This window comes from Bufo bufo, chromosome 2 (assembly GCF_905171765.1).
Source record: "Bufo bufo chromosome 2, aBufBuf1.1, whole genome shotgun sequence".
NCBI lineage: Eukaryota > Metazoa > Chordata > Amphibia > Anura > Bufonidae > Bufo > Bufo bufo.
In genome coordinates this window covers 169424138-169448662 of record NC_053390.1, presented here as the reverse complement: position 1 = coordinate 169448662, position 24525 = coordinate 169424138, and the positions used below count along the sequence as shown (strand labels likewise).

General features: G+C 44.9%; 1 protein-coding gene and 1 pseudogene across 5 annotated transcripts in view; both read left to right on the top strand.

The window, feature by feature from the left end:
• The first annotated feature begins 409 nt into the window (after window positions 1-409).
• LOC120990748 lies at window positions 410-18939 on the top strand (annotated as a pseudogene).
• A 4128-nt stretch (window positions 18940-23067) lies between these two features.
• FEM1C (fem-1 homolog C) overlaps window positions 23068-24525 on the top strand; it is a 29833-nt gene continuing 28375 nt past the window's right edge. Inside the window, exon 1 of one of the 5 annotated variants that reach the window (XM_040421646.1) lies at window positions 23068-23194. The gene's annotated coding sequence lies outside the window, so the exon portion shown is untranslated. Of the gene's footprint in view, window positions 23267-23287; window positions 23538-24525 lie in introns of those variants that run through there. The other 4 variants (XM_040421651.1, XM_040421648.1, XM_040421647.1 and 1 more) reach the window with 4 other exon arrangements.

The following is a 24525-nucleotide window of genomic DNA, read 5'->3' as shown; positions in this document are numbered from 1 at the left end:
CCAGAAGTTGATTGAGAGCATGCCCAGTCGAATTGCAGAGGTCCTGGAAAAAGAAGGGCCAACACTGCAAATACTGATTCTTTGCATAAATTTCATGTAATTGTCGATAAAAACCTTTGAACGTATGAAGTGCGTGTAATTATATTTTACTACATCACAGAAACAACTGAAACAAAGATCTAAAAGCAGTTTAGCAGCAAACTTTGTGAAAACTAATATTTGTGTCATTCTCAAAACTTTTGGCCACGACTGTATATGTTCATATGTCTTAAGAACTGAAGCTTACTGGTTTCTATGCAATATAGCAACTTCTTAAAACCCTTAACAATAATTTAGCCCCTATCCACAGCTGGACCCCCACCAATCAGAAGAATGTGTGTTCTGTGTTTGAATGGAGTGGCAGTCAAGCATGCACATTGCTGCTTCATACAAACTCTACGAGACTACCAGAGATACTCAAGTGCTGTACTCAGCTATCTCCAGCAGTCCCATAGAGATGAATGGACAGTATGTATGCTCAACTGCCACAACATTTATATCAGTGGATTACCCCTTTAAATGTGCATTGTATTAGAACTCTCATATAATTGTCCCTGCAAGCAACCCATGTTCAGATGTATGTCCCAGTGTAAATCACATGTTCTCATGTCATATGTCTGCTGCAACCAATCACTGCCTCAACAATGAGGTTTCGACTGCACTGACATGAGCGCTGCGTCCAATGATTGGCTGCAGTTGAGATAATGTCAAGTTAATAAAGACTGGTTGCAAACCATGGAGACATCAGTACAGGAAGAGTAGACAATCTGAAAGGTTAGTATAAGTCGTTTATTTTATTTTTTTACACAATAGTCATCTGATTTAGAAAAATGTATTGGAATTCACAGTAAAACAAGTCCCCAATGTAAAAAAAATTATCACATAACGTTCATATGTGTTTCTTTTGCTACCTATGTTAACATTTCCACACCACTAAGGCTACTTTCACACTTGTGTTTTTGCCTGATTCTGCAGGGATCAGCAAAAACACTTCAATTTGTGATAATACAACCGGCTGCATCCGTTATGAACGGATCTGGTTGTATTATCTTTAAAATAGCAATGACAGATCCGGCATTAAAACCATTGTAAGTCAATAGGTGCCAGATCCGTTTTCTATTGTGTAATTTCGGATCCGTGTTGCTCCGCATCCCATGTTTGCTGTGGTTTTTTCTCTCCGGTATGAGAACACAACCAAACGGAACAGAATGCATTTTGGAGCATTCCGTTCTGTTTAGTTTTGTCCCCATTTACAATGAATGGGGACAAAACGGAGGTACCAGAACTCAATACCAGAAAAGTTAAAAGCAAGTGTGAAAGTAGCCTAACACACCAAGAATCATGCAACATGAAGCTCCATGACTCAGAAGCTCTTGTTCCTGACTAAACCAGTGGCAAGTATCTGGCATTATCTGCAGATAATGAATCAAGTAAAGATTATGGGGGTCATTTACTATCAGAAATAGGCCTATATTAGGCGTCTTTCTGGCGCAGATTCCAGAGCAAAGGTTATTTGCGCCATAATCTGTGCTTTTCCCCTCTCACACCAGGTCTAAAAAAAGTGGGCATGGTGTGGGTGTGGAAGGGGACAGGGCGATAGGCCTGTCTCATTCATTATTCTCTACGCTTGTTTTAGGCATAGAAAATGGGCTACATTTAAGCCATCTAGAAACCTGGCTTACATTTAGATGGGCGGTGGATATGCTTAAGTTATGTAGAGGACTGCACCTCTTCATAACTTCGACAGATCGAAACGCCAGCTAAAGGGCTTATTAAGACCAGCGTCTAAAACGCCGGTCTTAATAAATGACCACCTATGTCCCCCTGGATTATTTATTTTAATTTATTTCACTAACTTTATCAATGAAATATAAAAAAAGCAATAAACTATGTAGACCAATCATTAATTATTGTTAACATTAAAAATATTGGCAGGTGTTAAGAAATTTAGTGAAATAAAGTAATATATTCACTTAATCCCAAATAACTACACTAGAGATGAGCAAATCAATTCTTTACAAATTGAATTCATTATGAAAATTTGAATTTTGGCTAATCCAAAACTCTTGTCATTTTTTTCTGTATGAACCGCTCAAAATAATTGCCACCATTTTACAGATCGGAAGACATAGAAGAAGGCATGTGCCACTAAAAAGCGATCATTTTTAGATTGTTTTTAATTTGAAAAAATCTGAAGTTCAGTGTGTTTTTAAACATTTTTATTTATTTTTTTACCACTTCCTAACATCTGTTTATCCATAGCCATATATGTTCCTGTTACTTTGACATTACTAATGCTGTCTTGGTGTTAAAGAGCTTGAAACAGGTTAGATACAATCCTCGAAAACTTCAGAGTGTCATACAGGTATTTTCAGAACAATCGGGACACTTGATTCAGACCAAATTTGTTTGATAGCCTGACAGTCTGATAGCCCATCGACCAATTCGGATGAAAATCTAATTTTGGGAAATTCGCTTGTCTCGTAAAAGGTACCATTTTTACCTCTGCATTTGCACACTGCAGGATTTAGTGCAGGTATGACAACAGATTTCCTTCCTTCTTTAATGATTGCCATGAAACAGAACCATTGTTTATCCATCATTGACTCCTGGTAAACACTATTGGGTTGATTTACTGTTTCAAATGTGTTGCAGATAAATTATTTGCTTCGGTAGACAAGGGGGTGGAAAGTGACATGATTTAGCAGTGAAGGTGGCATGGCTTTAGATGTGCCAAAATTTAGGCACAGAATTTTGGAACAAAGTAAGCCACTTAAGAACTAAAGGTGTACGAGATTTTCATCTATCATCAGTCATTATGATAAATCTGGTGCATTTTTATAAGCTACTAGCTGTTTTAAGGGGTTGTCAGCTTTTATATATTGATGACCTATCCTCAGGATAGGTCATCAATATCAGATTAGTGGAGGACCGACTGCCGGCACACCCGCTCATCAGCTGTTTGAAGAGAACTCAGTGCTCATATAAGTGCAGCCTTCTCTTCAATATTAAATTGCTTGCTGTTGACATTGCAGTAGCGAGCAAGTGTGATTACAACTCCGCTATTGAAATGAATAAGGATGGTGAAGTTGAACAATTTCAACGGCGCACAGGTCAACAGTGGAGAGAAGGCAATACTCATACAAGAGCTGCGTTCTGTTAAAACAGCTGATCAGCGGGGGTACCAGCAGTAAGCCCTCCACTGATCTGATATTGATGACCTATCCTGGGGATAGGTCATCAATATAAAAAAGCTGACAACCCCTTTAATTTGGTACAAAAATAATTTCAAAATTTTTTCCAGTCACAACAGAATACAGAGGGATTATCTATTCAGGATTGTCATCTATTGGCCAGAGTAGGGAATGAGTACAGAGGGTGCCAACTGGTTCAAGGCCCTTTTACATGGACCGATGTACAGGCAATTATCAGGACTGAAAAACAAGTACCTGATAATTGCTCGTCCCCATACAGATTCATTGTTTGCCAGCAACACATTCCTTGTTTACACAGCACAAAGTTCTCCTGGCAAACAATGCTTTTATGTGATGCACATTTGCAAGTTGATCGAAGGCATTTTTACACAGGGCAATTATTGGGAACGAGCATTTGTTTTCATCCCTCATAATTGCCGAGATCCTCAACCCATGTGAAAGGGCCTTCACTTCCTTTTCCTTATGGTGGTTCTGCAGTGAAAGTGAACATTTACTTCTAGGTTTCTCCACAAGTTACAGCTAGTCAATGGGCATCCCGTCAGAGGGGTACTTTGTAAAGCACTTGTTTTCAAGGGGACAATCTAATAAATAGTTTCCCAAAAAGGATAGCCCTTTTTAGAATTTAACTGAACAAGCAAGGTGGACAATCTTTCCTTATTTATTCCACTTTGTGGGTGGTTTACAACACAACTGAATATGCTAAAATTCAGCAAGTGCAGAATAATTTAATTGCTGATTTGTTCATTATTGAAACTGTAACCTGCCATGTCTGTAAAATCTTGGCAATCTGTACCCTGGTTAATCTGCTCTGTCAGTTATCCAAACATTCAGCTCATGTTCATCTGGTTGCTTGGCAGTTAGTGTTTTGTTTTTCTGCTTCGCACACCAGGCCTGCACTAGGTGTACCCTGCCCGAGCTGGAGCCTATGACTATTTCTGGACAGCTAAAAATATTGTACAGCGTCCCTCTTCCAAAGTATGTGGACTGGCCTTATAGCGACCTTTAAAACTTAAGAATAATATACACCATGCACAAAGACCTTTCTGACATATACAATACTTGGAAGAAGAAATAATGCTGTATATTAAGGGGTATACCCGAAAACACATGAGAAGTTGCAGGTTGTTCAGCACTCGTCCAAAAAATACTGCATAACGTCTTTATTTAATCTCAGGACATAGTAGAATAAAAACATTTTGCAAAAATAATGTCCTGAGATAAAATAAAGACTTTTTATACAATATTTTTGGATGAGTGTTGAACAACCTACAACTTCTCATTCATTTCTACTGGGAATCAGCCCTGTGCTTGTCCACCCCCTGTTGAATCAGGTGAGCTGATCCTGTCTCTTCTTTTCATCTAAACTGGAAACCGTTGTCTGTAGCAGAAATACATGTGTACGATATATTATATTATTATATACATCATTACTTACATTCCACCTTATAACCAAAGAAGAGTTAAAGACTATAGACACGGTTGGGGGCAACACAATCTATCAGAGAGCTGCTCTGGCTGCTCAGTCTGCCTTTATCTGTGTTTTCCTAAAAACTCATAATTAATTATAAATATATCATTAGAGCTAAATTCTTACCAGTTTGTTAAACATTTATCTTACATAAAAATAGAGAGTAAGCAGCATGTTATAGAGCAGAAGTAGAAGAGTAGAATGATGTATAGTTTTATGGGAAAAGATTCAATAAAATGTGTGATTTATTCATTTAAATTCCTGCTCATTCTGGGCTTTGAATTCCAGGAGGACCTATCAGTGATAACAGCCTTCCCTTTATGACTGTGTATACAGAGATAGTTGTCATCACTGATAGGACTACCTCCTTGACTACAAAGCCCAGAATGAACAGAAATATAAATGTATAAATTACATTGGCAGATTACACAGTATTTTCATGGTGACAGGCTTCCTTTAAATAACTGTGTATGAGCTGTCAGGAGTTCGCCAATTTTTACTTCCTGTGAAAGGGCATATCTGGGTATTACTACTGTAAAGGTGCACATCTGGGTATAACTACACTGCGTGCAGAATTATTAGGCAAATGAGTATTTTGACCACATCATCCTCTTTATGCATGTTGTCTTACTCCAAGCTGTAAAGGCTCGAAAGCCTACTACCAATTAAGCATATTAGGTGATGTGCATGTCTGTAGTGAGAAGGGGTGTGGTCTAATGACATCAACACCCTATATTAGGTGTGCATAATTATTAGGCAACTTCCTTTCCTTTGGCAAAATGGGTCAAAAGAAGGACTTGACAGGCTCAGAAAAGTCAAAAATAGTGAGATATCTTGCAGAGGGATGCAGCACTCTTAAAATTGCAAAGCTTCTGAAGCGTGATCATCGAACAATCAAGCGTTTCATTCAAAATAGTCAACAGGGTCGCAAGAAGCGTGTGGAAAAACCAAGGCGCAAAATAACTGCCCATGAACTGAGAAAAGTCAAGCGTGCAGCTGCCAAGATGCCACTTGCCACCAGTTTGGCCATATTTCAGAGCTGCAACATCACTGGAGTGCCCAAAAGCACAAGGTGTGCAATACTCAGAGACATGGCCAAGGTAAGAAAGGCTGAAAGACGACCACCACTGAACAAGACACACAAGCTGAAACGTCAAGACTGGGCCAAGAAATATCTCAAGACTGATTTTTCTAAGGTTTTATGGACTGATGAAATGAGAGTGAGTCTTGATGGGCCAGATGGATGGGCCCGTGGCTGGATTGGTAAAGGGCAGAGAGCTCCAGTCCGACTCAGACGCCAGCAAGGTGGAGGTGGAGTACTGGTTTGGGCTGGTATCATCAAAGATGAGCTTGTGGGGCCTTTTCGGGTTGAGGATGGAGTCAAGCTCAACTCCCAGTCCTACTGCCAGTTTCTGGAAGACACCTTCTTCAAGCAGTGGTACAGGAAGAAGTCTGCATCCTTCAAGAAAAACATGATTTTCATGCAGGACAATGCTCCATCACACGCGTCCAAGTACTCCACAGCGTGGCTGGCAAGAAAGGGTATAAAAGAAGAAAATCTAATGACATGGCCTCCTTGTTCACCTGATCTGAACCCCATTGAGAACCTGTGGTCCATCATCAAATGTGAGATTTACAAGGAAGGAAAACAGTACACCTCTCTGAACAGTGTCTGGGAGGCTGTGGTTGCTGCTGCACGCAATGTTGATGGTAAACAGATCAAAACACTGACAGAATCCATGGATGGCAGGCTTTTGAGTGTCCTTGCAAAGAAAGGTGGCTATATTGGTCACTGATTTGTTTTTGTTTTTGAATGTCAGAAATGTATATTTGTGAATGTTGAGATGTTATATTGGTTTCACTGGTAAAAATAAATAATTGAAATGGGTATATATTTGTTTTTTGTTAAGTTGCCTAATAATTATGCACAGTAATAGTCACCTGCACACACAGATATCCCCCTAAAATAGCTAAAACTAAAAACAAACTAAAAACTACTTCCAAAAATATTCAGCTTTGATATTAATGAGTTTTTTGGATTCATTGAGAACATGGTTGTTGTTCAATAATAAAATTAATCCTCAAAAATACAACTTGCCTAATAATTCTGCACTCCCTGTAGTGTGAAGGGGCACATCTATGCATAACTAGTGTGATAGGGCACATGTGGGCATTACTACTGTAAAGGTGCACATGTGGGCATAACTATTGTGAAGAGGCACATCTGGGCATAACTACTGTGAAGGGGCACATATTGTATAACTAGTGTGAAGGAGCACAACTAGTGTGAAGGTGCAGAAGGAGCACAACTAGTGTGAAAGTGCATGTGTGTGCATAACTGGGCACATCTGGGCAGACCTAGTGTGAAGGGGCACATCTGCGCATAACTAGTGTGAAGGGGCACATCTGCGCATAACTAGTGTGAAGGGGCACATCTGTGCATAACTAGTGTGATGGGGCACATCTGGGCATTACTACTGTAAAGGTGCACATGTGGGCATAACTATTGTGAAGAGGCACATGTGGGCATAACTATTGTGAAGAGGCACATCTGGGCATAACTACTGTGAAGGAGCACATCTTGTATAACTAGTGTGAAGGGGCACATCTGGGCATAACTAGTGTGAAGAAGCACATCTGGGCATTACTACTGTGAAGGGACACCTCTGGGCATAACTAGTGTGAAAGGGCACATCTGGGCATAACTAGTGTGAAAGGGCACATCTGGGCATAACTGTTGTGAAATGGTGCATCTGGGCATAACTAGTGTGAGGGGGCAAATGTAGGCATAACTAGTGTGAAGAGGCATATCTGGGCATAACTATTGTGAAGGGGGAAATCTGGGCATAACGAGTGTGAAGGGACACATCTGGTCATAACTAGTGTTAAAGGGCACGTGTGGGCATTACTACTGTAAAGGTGCACATCTGGGCATAACTATTGTGAAGGGGCACATGTGGGCATAACTATTGTGAAGAGGCACACCTGGCCAAAACTATTGTGAAGGAGCACATCTGGGTATAACTAGTGTGAAATGGCACATCTGGGCATTACTACTGTGAAGGAACACATCTGGGCATAACTAGTGTGAAAAGGTACATCTGGGTATAACTATTGTGAAGGGGGAAATCTAGGCATAACCAGTGTGAAGGGGCACATCTGGGCATTACTACTGTGAAGGGACACATCTGGACATAACTAGTGTGAAAAGGCACATCTAGGCATAACTATTGTGAAGGGCATCTCTGGGCATAACTAGTGTGAAGGGGCACATCTGGGCATTGCTACTGTAAAGGTACATATCTGGCCATAACTATTGTGAAGGGGCACATCTGGGCATAACTGTTGTGAAATGGCGCATCTGGGCATAACTAGTGTCAGGGGGCACATGTGGGCATAACTAGTGTAAAGAGGCACATCTGGGCATAACTATTGTGAAGGGGTAAATCTGGGCATAACGAGTGTGAAGGGGCACATCTGGGCATAACGAGTGTGAAGGGACACATCTGGTCATAACTAGTGTGAAGGGGCACGTGTGGGCATTACTACTGTAAAGGTGCACATCTGGGCATAACTATTGTGAAGGGGCACAACTATTGTGAAGAGGCACACCTAGGCATAACTATTGTGAAGGAGCACATCTGGGTATAACTAGTGTGAAATGGCACATCTGGGCATAACTGTTGTGATGGGGCACATCTGGGCATTACTACTGTGAAGGGACACATTTGGGCATAACTAGTGTGAAAAGGCACATCTGGGTATAACTATTGTGAGGGGGGAAATCTAGGCATAATCAGTGTGAAGGGGCACATCTGGGCATTACTACTGTGAAGGGACACATCTGGGCATAACTAGTGTGAAAAGGCGCATCTAGTTATAACTATTGTGAAGGGGGAAATCTGGGCATAACCAGTTTGAAGGGTCACATCTGTGCATAACTAGTGTGAAGGGTATCTATGGGCATAACTAGTGTGAAGGGGTACATCTGGGCATTGCTACTGTGAAGGGACACATCTGGGCATAACTAGTGTGAAAGGGCAAATCTGGGCATAACTGTTGAAATGGCGCATCTGGGCATAACTAGTGTGAAGGGGAAAATGTGTGCATAACTAGTGTAAGGGGGCACATCTGGGCATAACTATTGTGAAGGGGGAAACCTGGGCATAACTAGTGTGAAGGGGCACATCTGGACATAACTAGTATGAAGGGGCACATCTGTGCATAACTAGTGTGAAGGAGCACATGTGGGCATTACTATTGTGAAGGGGCACACCTGGGCATAACTATTGTGAAGGGGCACATCTGGGTATAACGACTGTGAAGGGGCACATCTGGGCATAACTAGTGTTAAGGGGCACATCTGGGCATTACTACTGTGAAGGGACACATCTGGGAATAACTAGTGTGAAGGGGCAAATCTGGGCATAACTGTTGTGAAATGGCACATCTGGGCATAACTAGTGTGAAGGGGCAAATGTGTGCATAACTAGTGTGAAGGGGCACATCTGGGCATTGCTACTGTAAAGGTGCATATCTTGGCATAACTATTGTGAAGGGGAACATGTGGGCATTACTATTGTGAAGGGGCACATCTGGGCATAACTACTGTGAAGGGGCACATCTGGGCATAGCTATTATTAAGGGGCACATCTGGGCATTATTACTGTGAAGGGACACATCTGGGCATAACTAGTGTGAAGGGGCAAATCTGGGCGTAACTGTTGTGAAATGGCGCATCTGGGCATAACTAGTGTGAAGAGTCAAATGTGGGCATAACTAGTGTGAGGGGGCACATATGGGCATAACTAGTGTGAAGGGGCACATCTGGGCATTACTACTGTGATGGGGCACATCTGAGCATTACTACTGTGATGGGGCACATCTGGGCATTACTTCTGTGTTGGGGCACATCTGGGCATAACTACCGTGAAGGGGTACATCTGGGCATAACTAGTGTGAAGGGGCACATCTGGTCATCATAACTACTGTGAATGGCACACGTGAGCACAGCTATTGTGGTGGCAAAAAGAGGGAATAATTATTGTGTGGGGGCATTAAGGGGACTAGGTGTGAATGGGTGTGTATGATCATATTTTGGGTTACAGGCTTAGCTTATTATGAAAAAATTTGCTGCTGTGCGCTTTGTGCGGCACACAAAATTTCACTCTTTGTACTTTTCAAAAGTTGGGATGTATGCTTAAAGGAGTTGTCCCACTGACCAGCTCATATCTCCAGAGCGGGACCCTGAAGTGAAGGGAGAGCAAGCCATGCATGTGTGGCAACTACTATGGGAACGCTTGCTCAGCTGTTTTCAGAAATCCTATAGCAGTGAATGCATATAAGGGGGGCTGCCCCTTCACTTTGCTGACCCTGCTCTGGATATCCTAAAGATAGGCTATAAATATCCCAGATGGGACAACCCCTTTAATTATGTGAATCACAGCATCAGCACAAGAAGGAAAATAAAAGTGAGACACAGAAATGGTCAGAGACAGGCGTATGCTATCACTATATAACCAATAATACTGCCATACCGTGACCATATAGTGGTCAGATACCAGTTCTACAGAGGTGATATACAGAGTATAATCATACCACACACCTTACAAGAGAAATGTGTACTATAGATGCAGAAATGTACCCACATAACACTCATGTGAAACTGGCCATAGAAGCATTTCAACTGTATTGTCAGGTCCTCTTATGTTAATGTTGAACATTACATATGTACACAATGCAGGTGAAAATGAGACATATGTCAATCCAATTCAACCAAGGGATGGGAGGGGATTGGAATTAAGGGAAGTGAGAAACTAGAATTTATATTTACTTAAAGGGCTTCTGTCACCCCACTAAAGTCATATATTTTTTTTTGGGCTAGTTAAATTCCTTATACTGCGATATATGAAAATATAATGGTCTTACTTACTTTCCTTCAGCAGTTTCTTCAGGGCGTCTACTTGCTGGTAGCCGCCGCAAAAAAACGCTGTGTTGATTGACAGGGCCAGCCGCGATCTCCTCCTCCGGCCGGCCCTGTCAGCATTTCAAAAATCGCGCGCCTGTGTTGATTCGGCGCAGGCGCTCTGAGATGAGGAGGCTCGCCTCCTCAGAACTCCCTCAGTGCGCCTGCGCCGATGACATCACCGAAAGAGAAGACGTCATCGGCGCAGGCGCACTGAGGGAGTGCTGAGGAGGCGAGCCTCCTCATCTCAGAGCGCCTGCGCCGAATGAACACAGGCGCGCGATTTTTGAAATGCTGACAGGGGCTACCCTGGCTCACTAAACATAACCCCACTATTGATTGGCAAGCAAGGCAAATAAATGGTTGGAGTGAGTTTTGCAGAGAGAATTGCCTCACGGCGTCTCTTTCAGAGGTTTCTACCAAGACTGTGCCATCTTTTCTCTCAGAATTTTCGGATGTGTTTTCCAAGAGTGATGTTCAGGAGTTGCCCCCTCACCGGGAGTACGACTGCCCTATTAATCTCATCCCAGGTGCCAAGCTGCCAAAATCGTGACTATACAATCTCTCCCAACCTGAAAGAGTCGCTATGCGTACCTATATCTCTGAGAGCCTGAGAAAGGGACACATCCGACCCTCGAAGTCATCTGTTGCCGCTGTTTTTTTTTGTTAAGAAAAAAGATGCTTCTTTAAGACCTTGTCTGGATTTCAGGGAGCTGAACCATATCACGATTCGTGACCCATATCCGTGTCCTCTGATCCCGGACCTGTTTAACCAGATTGTTGGGGCTAAAGTTTTTTCTAAGTTGGATTTAAGAGGGGCATACAACCTGGTCAGGGTCTGGGAAGGGGACGAATGGAAGACGGCCTTCAATACCCCTGAGGGTCATTTCAAGAATTTGGTTATGCCCTTTGGTTTGATGAATGCTCCGGCCGTCTTCCAACATTTTGTGAACAGCATTTTTTATCATTTAATGGGGAAATTTGTACTGGTGTATCTAGATGACATCTAGATTTTTTCTCCTGATTTCAAGACTCATCGGGACCACCTACGTCAGGTCTTGCTGATTCTGCGGGAGAATAAATTATACGCTAAACTAGAAAAATGTGTGTTTGCGGTTCCGGAGATTCAATTTCTTGGTTTTCTTCTCTCCGCTTCTGGTTTTCGGATGGACCCTGAGAAGGTCCGCGCTGTGCTTGATTGGGAGCTTCCTGAGAATCAGAAGGCGCTGATGCGGTTTTTGGGTTTTGCCAATTATTACAGAAAGTTAATTTTGAATTATTCCTCTGTTGTTAAGCCACTCACCTCTTGTATGATGTTCTTTGTTTTGGTTTCACTTTCTCATCTCCTTTCCTTCTGCCAGGTGTCACTTATTTCGACTAATCGTCTTCCTTTATAATCCCTCCCATACTGCCTCACTTTGCGGTTTATACTACTTCCTGGATGAGGTGTTCACTGCTGGAGGCTGCTTCTGCTGTTTGTTCAGATAAGTCTTTTACTTTATTGTGTTTCCTTGCTGGCTTGATTCTAGGTGACCCTGACTCCGTCCGTATTAAGTGCAGGGAGCCGGTGGTCGTGTCCCCTCACTATTATAGGGTTTTCAGGTGTTGCACAGGATTAAGTACGCGGGCATGCAATCGTCTACCATACAGACCCTTGCATGTACATAGCAGTCAGAGAGAGCTCTTAGGGTTTTATAGGGCTCACCTATAAGCTCCTTAGTTTGGGATCAAGCCAGTCGCTTGTTTATTTATATGTTCCAGCTATCTGCTAACTTCATCTGTGACATTCGGTCCCCTTTGTTGAATATCTCTGACACTCTCTGAAAAAACTTTTTATACATCAGATATTGTTTTTTACTCTCATATTCTTTTTAATTATATGTATAATCAAATAATTTATTACCACTACACTATAGGTGTCACGGCCACGGTTATGGCCGTGACTCCTTGGGAGCCGCATACTGTTGCCCGCGGTTTTGGGGTTGTAGTGTCAACCGCAGCTTGAGGCATAATGTAGTTAGCCTCAAGTACGGTTGCCGCGGACAACAGCTATGTGTGCGGTTCCCTCGGAGTTGTGTGCGCATTTGTAAGCACTTTTGTATGTCTGTGTGCACTTTGTTTATGTTTGGTGTGCACTGACATTTTCCCTGCACTGTGGCTGTCCGTGGCAACGTTTGGTGGTAGGATGTACATGTGGTGGCAGTGTCCCGGCCTTCGGGCTGACTCCCAGGACACGCTTGCCACCCATGTCGTTGCCTGCGGCAACAGCCACAGTGTGTTTGTTGTTTGGACACTTCCCCTTTAAAGGGTTTCTATCACTTCGTATGCCATAATTAGCTCTTAGACACTAGCGATCCGCTAGTGTCTGCTCTGGCCAACCATCCTAATATAAGAGCTTTTTGGGCAGCCGTTTTGCTAAAAAAAAGAACTTTTATAAATATGCTAATGAGCCTCTAGGTGCTATGTGGGCGTCATTAGCACCTAGAGGCTCCGTCTACCTTCATACACAGCCACCGCCCAGCGCGTCCCTCCAGCCCGCCCATCTCCTGATGAATGCGATCCTCCGTGTGACGCAACGGACGAATTCTCGCGCATGCGCCGTGCGCGGCTGTATTCGGCGCATGCGCAGAGAATGTCTGACCGCTTCCCTGCTCAGACATCTCCACTGCGCCTGCGCCGATGACGTCATAGTGCTCCAAGGAACAGGCGCAGTAGAGATGTCTGAGCAGGGAAGCGGTCAGACATTCTCTGCGCATGCGCCGAATACAGCCGCGCACGGCGCATGCGCGAGAATTCGTCCGTTGCGTCACACGGAGGATCGCATTCATCAGGAGATGGGCGGGCTGGAGGGACGCGCTGGGCGGTGGCTGTGTATGAAGGTAGACGGAGCCTCTAGGTGCTAATGACGCCCACATAGCACCTAGAGGCTCATTAGCATATTTATAAAAGTTCTTTTTTTAGCAAAACGGCTGCCCAAAAATCTCTTATATTAGGATGGTTGGCCAGAGCAGACACTAGCGGATCGCTAGTGTCTGAGAGCTAATTATGGCATACGAAGTGATAGAAACCCTTTAAGTTATGTTTTCCCTTCTGTGGTTTTGGAAGGGTTAACTCCCTTTCAGTGTGTGTGAGTCACGGGTGTGTCTGATTGTTGGGTGTGGCCTCTTGGCCCTATAAAGCCTCAGTTGTAGGCAGTAGCCAGAGTGGGTGTTTCAGCCATGCTGGCTGTAGACATCCTCCTGGTTACTTACCAACTGCCAGTGGGGGCCAACCTTCTGGTCATAAGCAAATATATATATGTCCTTTGGTGTCTTGAAGATGTGTTTGGTTTTATGCTGTTTTATTGCACCTATGGTCCTGGGTTCCCGTGTGTTGTGTGTTGAGTGCTCAGTCCTGTGTCTGTGGGCTGTATTTCCACATGGGTTCCAGGCTTGGTTGTCTGTGGCAGGTCAGTGTGATGTTTGTGGCAAGTACCTGCCATTGCCATCGGTTGCACTTGTTCTCCCTTCCTTGCAGCTTGGCCAGTGAGACTCCTGTTCCTCCGTATCCAGAAGGAACAGGATGTCTTACCCTGCTCCTTAGCCCAGGGACCGGTCGGAGGGTAAGTCAGGGATCCGAGGTTCCTGCGCATGGGTCCTCCTACCATCAAGGTCGGCCCATGCAGGTAGGAGACAGGGTCAGCGTTAGGGACGCAACAGGAGGTGACCTGCTCCCTGATTCTGTGTTCCTGGCGAGTAGCGACTGGACATCTTCCGTCACCGCACGGCTGAGGATTTCCCCCATCCTCAGCCGTGACAATAGGAACCTCTTGTATACAATTACGTTGGATGAATCCCTCCAAATGAGGTGTGCACAACCATTCTGTATTTGATATTCACTTTTTACCTTATAGACTGGGTGTGTCTATATCGGTTGGGGCACCCACTCCATGTACAACAATTAGGTGAGCCATCACAAATACATTTTATAGCATTGACATCAGTCAGGCGACAAAACACCTCAAATAAGTCTCGAGGTTCTGGTTAGTGTGCTCAGTTTCTCTATTCGACTGAGGATGGAAAGCCAAAGAGAAAGACAACTGAATAACCAGACGAGTACAAAACGCCTTCCAAAACCTGGAAACAAATTGCGTCCCCCTATCGGACACAACATCAGAGGGGATGCCATGTAATTTCACAATGTTTTCAACAAACACCTGAGCGAGAGTTTTAGCATTGGGCTAGTTGTCTTGTGAAGGCCTTTCGCAGGGCACACCCGGATAAGGTTGGTCCTGGGTGCCCGGAGGTCACCCGTAGTAGGGGGGGTACTGTCACACCCTGCCCTGTGAGAAGCCTGAGAAGTTCTGACAGACTTGCTACACGTGAGTCTATCTGACAGATTATTCTGTTTCTCTTTGTTGAGGTTTTGGGCAGGATCCCACCTCCCCACAGGTTCTGCTCATTAGCTATTCAGTGGTGCTATTTTTTACCCTCCTCTCACTATAGCCCTTGCGGTATATATTTGCTACTAGAGTTCTCAGCTGGTGTTTGGTGGATCTCCTGCTCCCCGTCCGTCTTAGGGTCCATTCACACGTCCGCAATTTCGTTCCGGATTTTGCGGAACGGAATTGCAGACCTATTCATTTCTATGGGGCAGCACGATGTGCTGCCCGGACACGGAATTATAGACCCGCACTTCCGGGTCCGCAATTCCGTTCCTGAAAAAAATAGAACATGTCCTATTCTTGTCCATAATTGCGAACAAGAATAGGCATATTCTATTAGTGCCAGCAACGTGTGGTCCGCAAAATGCGGAACGCACATTGCCGCTGTCCGTGTTTTGCGAATCCGCAAAACACATTGTGGACGTGTGAAATTTCAACTTGCATAGGTTCGTCTTGAGAGACCCGTACAAGGACTTTGAAATGTGAGAGCAAGCTTAGGATTCTGGCACGCCTGGTCAGTCTCATACAGTCTTTCACAAAGCCTTATGTTGACCAAATTCGTTAGTAAGATAAGTTCAGCCAGGAAGAAGGCCTGCCGATCTATCTTTAATACGACCTGCCAAACCTTTCCAAAGTAAGAGATTAAATGGCATGTTGGCCCATCACAGGGGTACCGTGAGGTAGTTGAAGGAGCCATGAGCCAGCTGAGGAAGCTCCCTCAGGGTCTTTATAAACCTGAATTAAAATCAACAGGAACAGATTAAATCACCAGCTTTTTTTTTGTTCTCAAAAGAAGAGAGGCTCTGCTCACAGATTTGTCGAATGACTAAAAAGTTATGTAAGTGATCTGAAATGGCAAGCCAGAACGTAGCCAGAGAATAAATAGTGTAATGCTGAAGAAATCATCTGCATTGTTTAGGGGTTACCATCATATTGTGTAGGTATAGGTAGATGAACAAGCACAGATGTTTTCAAGAGGGGCATCAGCGGGGCCCATGGCTTGAGCAAGCTGAAATGGCAGCCAACTAGTGATTGGCTATTCCAGGGAGCATAGCTTAAGGGATTGTGCGTTCTTCACTCTTAAATCCCACAAGGGGGAGTGAACTTTCCCACAGGGAATCCCCATGTTGCTACCCTTGAGGTAGGCTCTGGTAGAAACAGATGGCCTGAGGATGACCTGATCACAGGATGAGGTGATCAAGGCAGAAGGCAGGAATTGTGGTCGGCCAGAGAATGAGTTGAGGGAGCCAGAGTTTGGTCATGAGCAGTGATCAGAGGTGAGTGTAGGGTCGAAAACACAAGCCTAGTCGATACTAAAATGGAGCGGGATCAAGCATACCACTAAAGACTTAGGAACCAAAAGGACCTAATTGCTCAGGCACAGACTGACGGGTGAAGCATAAGGCAGAGAGGTGAGCAAACCTATTGTGATATTAGTCTTCATTAGCTAAGCCATTCCATGGTTAGAGACTACAAACATGCCCTATTGCAACACATTTTGGGGGGAAAAACCTTAAACTTGTACGAGAAAATCAAAATACAGCAAGAAAACTGGCAGACTATAGAAACCACCTGCGTTTCAACCTCAGATGCCGAAAACAGGGGCTGGTACCATGCAGCATCCGTTTGGACTCCATGGTGAAGGGTCACAGAGCTGAGATGATTCTACAAAAAGCCCAGAAGCAACTACTAAATGAACGGGTACGACAGACCCATTTCACAGTTGAAGCCTTGAAACAAACTATCAGTCAGCTGGAAGAGGACCTGACTTTGCAGCTACCCACTGAAACGTGGAGGAAAGTAGCGGATTTCACAGTACATGCACAGCTAGCTCAGCACACTATGAGCAAGGAGAGGCAGAAGAACAAGTTCTGCATTTTGTTATCCCGAACTGCAAACAGTCATACCAGTGAGGAACTGACATGGAGGCAAAAGGAGGAAACAAGGACAGTGCAAAACAAAGAGAAATGGGTGCAGAATCTTTCAGACCGGGTTCTCACCCAGCCTGAGATGGATGTCCTTGCTAAAGGGTTGAATTTCGCAATCACACCAAGAACCATACCAATAGTTGATATTATTTCAGCCACTGAAGCCTCAATCCACAGCAACAAAGTACCACAGGGTGAGGCTGAACAACTTCGCCCTAAAGTGTCTGCAGCTCTGGCCAGTGCCAAACCACCTCCTTCAAACTTGACTAGAGAAGAAAGGAAGGTGGTTACATCCCTGAAGAAAGACACAAACATCACCATCCTGCCTGCGGATAAAGGAAGATCCACGGTTGTACTTAATACATCTGACTACGATGCCAAGGTGACCACTCTCCTGGATGATAACAACACATATAAGGCGCTAAGACGAGACCCAACCTGTGGCTACAAGAAGAAGGTTATAGAACTACTACAACAACTAGAAAAGGTCAAAATCATTGATCAGGCCATGTATCATCGCCTCTACCCTGGGGAAGCCCCTCCATGTATTTATGGACTTCCTAAGATACATAAGGATGGGACCCCTCTCAGGCCAATTGTCAGCAGCATCAACTCTGACCTACAATGTGGCAAAATACTTAGCCAGAATCCTAGCGCCCTTGGTTGGAAACACACAACATCACATACAGAACTCTCAGGATTTCACGACCAAAATCCAGAACTTGGTATTGGGCACAGAAGAAACAATGGTCTCCTATAATGTTACATCCCTCTTCACCTGCATACCCACTACAGAGGCAATTGAAACAGTCAGGAAACAGTTGCTACTAGACAACACCTTAGGCCTTAGCCCAGACCAAGTGTGTGCCTTACTGGACCTTTGTCTGAGTACCACCTACTTCAAGTTCTACAAGCAAAAATATGGCTGTGCTATGGGATTGCCAGTCTCACCTATTGTAGCGAACCTGTATATGGAGGAAGTAGAAAGGAAAGCCCTGACCACTTTCAAGGGAATTACACCGAGTCATTGGTTCAGATATGTGGATGACACTTGGGTTAAAATTCATAAACAAGAGTTACAGGCTTTCACCGACCACATCAACTCAGTGGATCATAACATCAATTTCACGCGGGAAGATATGCAGAACAACAAACTGGCGTTTCTGGACTGTCTTATAACAGTGGAAGAGGGAAGGAAGCTGGGAATAGAGGTCTATCGAAAACCAACACACACAGACCACTACCTGCTATTTGATTCCCATCATCCTCTAGACCACAAACTGGGAGTCATCCAGACTCTACACCACCGGGCAGAGAAAATACCTATCAGCACAGAGGCCAAGGCGAAGGAATTCAAACACCTCAGAGGGGCACTTAAAACTTGTGGGTATCCAAATTGGGCCTTTGTCAAAACATGAAGGAGAAGAAAGAGCACTACCAGTGAGGGTGAGAAGCATGACAGACGCAAGAATATGGTTATCCCATATGTAGCTGGGGTGTCTGAGAAACTCAAAAGGATTTTTAACAAACATCACATCCCTGTCTGCTTTAAACCTAGCAACATACTGAGGCAACAACTGGTTCACCCAAAAGACCCAACGCCTAAACACAAGATGGACAACATTGTGTAGGCAGTCCAGTGTAATGAGGAATGCTCAGAACTGTATATTGGCGAAACAAAACAACAACTACATCAGCGTATGAATCAGCATAGAAGAGCCAAAACCTCTGGTCAAGATTCAGCCGTGTACTTACATCTAAAAGAAACAGGTCACACCTTTGAAGACAGTCAAGTCTGGATGCAGCTGCCATTAGCGACCTTGGCTTGCAGAATAAAGATCAGGGAAGACCCTTGGTGTCTGTTCCAAGAGGTGGGACCCACACCATCAACCATTTATTGATTTGATGCTCAAGGCCAAGCTTCGGACATTCCTATAGATATGTTAACCAAATTGCAGTTACCACATACTCAGTTTACAATGGTCGTCTCGTGGTCAATAAATATTGTAACTTCATTTAGTAGGTTGTGCTCATAATTTGTGTCAACCAGCTGTCGTGACCTGAATTTAGGTCAATCTTATAGTGGACTAATGACATAAATCATTTGTGGCACTCACTCTGCAAAGAGTTTTGTGTAGGCTGCTGGATGTCTACTCTTTATTTATTAAGCAGCAGGAAAATCTTTTAAGCAAGAAATAGTGCTTCAAATATACAATTACACGAAGAGCAGAAAATGTAGCTATGACAACGGCAAAATCAAAATGTCCTCAAAGAAAAGGTCGATAAAACTGACAATGAAAAAAGGTTTATGTATGGAAGCAGAACGGGGTGCACTGAAGCAGAACTGTACTTCATTTTCATACCTTCTTCTTTGAATAAATATAAAATGCCTTACATTTTCCCATTACGACTTCATCGTAATTTATTTTATTAGGAGTTTGTATGAACTGGAAAGAAACATAATGGCTGTCCGTAGTTCTGGAACAACAGTACTCTGTAGTACGCCACTGTGAATATTTTTTATAGAGCATCAGTCATCATGACCAGCCCTAGTAAACCAGGGATACTCCCTGGTAGGGTTGATCATGCTAAATGCAAAGACCCCTCTCCTACAGGAATTCGATGTGCCTTTATTTAAAAATTCCTACTTATATGTTTATGCTAATGAGGTTCTCGGAGCACTGAGGGGCAGGCCTAGCCCATCGGAGCACAGCTTCACCTCCACCTTTCTGCCTTAGTCACTTCCTGACGGAGCAAGGGATCATCGCTGTTCCATTGCATGGTCCTGAAATATCACACATGTGCTTGCTGAGAGTTCAATCGCTGCATCCGCAGTAGATCTCATTAGGCTTTCTCGCTCCGTAGAACTGAACTATGCTGCGCAAGATTTCAGAGATAGACATTGGAACTGTAATGATTCCTGGCCCTTTAAATGAATGGGAGAGAGAAAGTGACTAACGCAGGAAGGCACAGGTAAAGAGGTGCTCTGATAGGCTAGGCCTGCCCCTCGTGCTCCGAGCACTTCATTAGCCTCAAAATAAAAGCAGGAATTTCTCAATAAACACACACTGGATTGCTATAAGATAGGAGTCCTCGCACTCAGCATGATCAAGCCTACCGGGCAGTATACCTGGTTTACTAGGGTTGACCATGATGACAGCAGCTCTTTAAACCTTCATCTGTGCATTTATTATCATACTTTGAAAGAAAAGAAATGCATTTATTATCATACTTTGAAGGAAAAGTAAATGCATTCACCACTCCAATGTCCCTTAGATACTTACCACATTTAGCCTTGTCTTACATGGAGCTTGTTAACTGCGCTATGCTGCCCGCACTGAGCGATAGACCCGCTCATTTCACCAGTCTGTCACTTCTGTGATGGCAGTCATCCATGAACAGATCTGCAGGCAAGAGACGATCAGTCCCTCCACAATTTTCTCCAGGAGATAGAGTCTGGTTGTCATCTAGACATATTCGTCTGAAGGTTACATCATGTAAGTTCCCTCCTTGGTTCCTGGGACCTTTTCAGGGTCTCAATCACGGAAACTAATGCACTAAAATAATAAATGCAAACATAAAATATATGGACTAAGCCTTCACTCTAATAATATAATCTGAGACGCTTGATCAAAACACTTACCTGCCTACCCGGCCAAGGTGGTCTCAGTCAGGCAGGTCCTACGCCGTTGGGAGAGCAGACCATGCACATATAGTGTGCTGCTCCTAGTTACCTCTATGTGCATCCAGCAACCAATGAGAAGAGGAGCACACACACCTATATGTACCACCTAATCAAGGTCTCAGCCTGATTAACCCAGTCTGTTACAAGCTCCGGTTGCCTCCATCTCTCCGTATTCCGAACTCCTTCCATATGTCCCTCCTCAAACCTCTTGTGCTGAACTGCTACTCCAAATCCTCTGTTTTCACATCTGTTCCTGACGGTCTTGAGGTTGAATTTGAAGTCAAGAGTATTATGGATATGAAGAAAGTCAGAGGCAAGACTTTTTATTTGGTGGATTGGATGGGCTGTAGGCCAGAAGAGAGATCTTAGGAACCTGCTGAGAATATTGATGCTCCTCTCTTATTGAAGAAATTCTTGCAAGTATGCTGTCCATAGAAGAGAGGGTGTAAGGAGGGGGAATACTGCTACAATGGTGGTTCTTGGATGCCACTACCCTGCTCTCTTGGGAGTGCAAGGGCGCCGCTCCATTCACCCTGCGCATTTCACGGTTCCTGCATCAGTCCCCTGTATATTAGGGATATTATTCATTGAACCTCACATCACCCTTCAGCAAGGGTTAATTCCCTTTTCCTCTGCATGCAGCTGTTTGACTAATATGCTAATCAGCTCTGCCGTATATGCTGTGCTCCATTCTTTGCCTGAGCAATATGTTTCACCAGCTTGCTAGATCCTGCAAAGGAGCTATATTCCACTTGCTTGGATCCGCAAAACACGGACACTGCCAATGTGCGTTCCGCATTTTGCGGACCGCACATCGCCGCCACTATAATAGAATATGCCTAATCTTGTCCGCAATTGCAGACAAGAATAGAACATGTTCTATTTTTTTTCGGGAACGGAATTGCGGACCCGGAAGTGCGGGTCCGCATTTCTGGATCCGAGCAGCACATCGTGCGGCCCCATAGAAATGAATGGGTCTGCAATTCCGTTACGCAAAATGCGGAACAGAACTGCGGACGTGTGAATGGACCCTATGCCACCTGCCCTGACCTTTGGACTGTTTCACGAATGTACACGTACTCTGCGTGTTTATTTGCTACAGGTATTGCCTGACCTCTGGTGCTTCACACCGATGTCTCTGACTCACGTGGCTCAGCTGCCAACTACACCGGGCCTATTCCAAGAGGTAGCAGCCAGATCCCTCTACAAGGGGGAATCACCAGGGGACTGCCAGCATCTCCCTTAGGTCTAGCCCAAAAGTGAAACCGGTTGGTTGGTTGGTGCAGTGGTTCTACACCCACTGCCACGACAGACTCCAGTTGTATGGGCAGGGTTTATTACTATGTCGGGGCTATTTACATTGTAACAGATTCATGTGCCCAGTCTAAGAAGTGCAGCTCCCATTCGGTTCGGTTTTTGCAGATCATACTCGGGCAGCACACACAACCCATCCATGTGCCATTCGTTTTTCATGGATCCACTTTTTTGGGGCATAAAAAATGGATACGGCCGTGTGAATGAGCTCATAGCGCAAAGCCCCCGACTTTTTCACCAAAGCGGAGAGACGAGTGCCACATGGTTCCCCATTTATTCGGGCATCATATTAAAGGGGTTGTCCAGGATTAGAAAAAAACATAGCTACTTGCTTCCAAAAACAGCACCACCCCTGTCCGTAGGTTGAGTCTGGTATTGCAGCTCATCTCCATTGGAGTCAATGGAGCAGTGCTGCAATACTTGTGCTGTTATTGGAAGAAAGCGGCCATGTTTTTGTAACTCTCGACAACCTGTGACCAGTGCCCGGTAGGCATCACTCAGAAGGCCTGTGCTGCCAGCTGCCCTCCACCACAGAAGGGAATCCGCGCTGCTCAGTTCTTTACACTTCTTGGAGCTCTTAGAAAAGATACTCAACTTTTAGTCATGTCAAAGGGCCGGGGGCATTTGTAAAGACGCCCTCCATTAAGCAGATGTATGACGTAACCACGCTGGCGCCCTCCTGTGGTGAGTACAGTATCGGGCAGACTAGGGCGGAGGAACGGTACTTATTACTAGAAGTTTCTCACATTCCCCGTCCCCACATTCCTGCACTATTGTCTCACTGCCTCTCCGTTACGTCACTCGCCGTAAGTCACGCCCACTCCACACCTCCCTCCCCGTACTATTGTCCTTTCCCTCCGCCCCGCCACTGGACGCCGTGGTTCGTTCAACCAAACTTTGGACGTCACGACGTCACGATGCGAAGGGTCTAGAACACGTTTGTCATCTCTCTGCCCCGCCCCTTAGTTGTAATTGGCTGAGCGCCGTCTTGTTGATGACTAACGAGCGGTAGCAGGTTAGGTGGAGTCCCTATCAGACTGAGGGGAGCCCCGCCTGTCCAGTCACACCGGCAGCTAGGCTGCGGCGGCGGCAGCTTCTACAGGGCACATAACGTCCCGGAAGGAGACCAGGGACAGACAGCAGTGACCATGGCCGTGGTAAAGACTCAATGTCCTCAGTCCATGTGGTGACAGATAACTCAGTTCCGTCCGTCTACATAGCGACTACTTGTATGTGTGTGTCACTCTGTGTGCGGGCTCCTGATGCGACACTTGCTTACGTGACCTTCCATGTTGTGTGTGGCTGCTCTTCCTGTTGGTGGCTTCCTCATGCTCTTCCTGCCTTGTGCTCGTACGTTACTCTGGCTTTGTGTGCGGGTCAACGTCCATGGCTTTCATTCCTCTCGTCTTCCTGTCCTGCCTTAGGAGAACTTACCTCTGTGGGAGGGCAGTGACTTACTGTACGCCTGCTAGAGGGCAGATGTGTTTTCTGTACTGCCAAGTAGTTATGTTATAGCCTGTTTTTTACCCTCCCCTTTAAAAATTTAGAGGGGACTTCACACCTGGGGACATGTTTACTTTTTGTTTCAAATATGGGTCTCGGGGAACGCCAGCAGGTTGTGTTTTTAGAGAGAACCCATGAAACTAGTTAGAACTATTGTCTGTGAGGCGCGAGTTAAAATGCTAACAAAAAGTTAACTTGCCTTCTTAAAAGGCGCCCCACCGATCAGTTGTCACCTCTCTGCCGGGCTTCAGCTGTGATGTATTGTTCTGTCTGCAGCGGTGACCTATTGTATACCACATGTGAGCGCTGCAGCCAATCACAGGTCTCAGTGTTGTCTAGCATGAGACCGCTGAGACCAGTGATTGGTTGCAGCAGTCATGGGCAATATAAAGCTCATCACTAGTGTTGAGCGAACTTGTGTTTTAAGTACAGCGTACAAGGTTCAGGTTTTGAATTCCGCTACCACGGGCTATAACAGAATTCTATGACGGCACATACCACAGGAACCTAAGAGGCATCTGTCCTAATAAAAGTCTGTGGCCAGTAGGGGTGGGCGATATAGATGATATGCGATATAAACAATATAAATTTGGCCAACAATAGAGATTTTGTTTATATCGCCATATTGCAGTAGAACATGACATGCGATGCTCTCGGCACGCACCATGTTCTCCTGAGCCGCCACAGTGGAGAAGGAGAGAGTCCCTACCTCCCCACTGTGTGCGGCTGCCGCTGACCACCAATGAGAACAGAGTAGGAGGAGGAGGGGCTGTGGCCACTTCGCCACCAATGGGAACAGGGAGGAGGGGCTGTGGCCACTGCGCCACCAATGGGAACAGGGAGGAGGGGCTGTGGCCACTGCGCCACCAATGGGAACAGGGAGGAGGGGCTGTGGCCACTGCGCCACCAATGGGAACAGGGAGGAGGGGCTGTGGCCACTGCGCCACCAATGGGAACAGGGAGGAGGGGCTGTGGCCACTGCGCC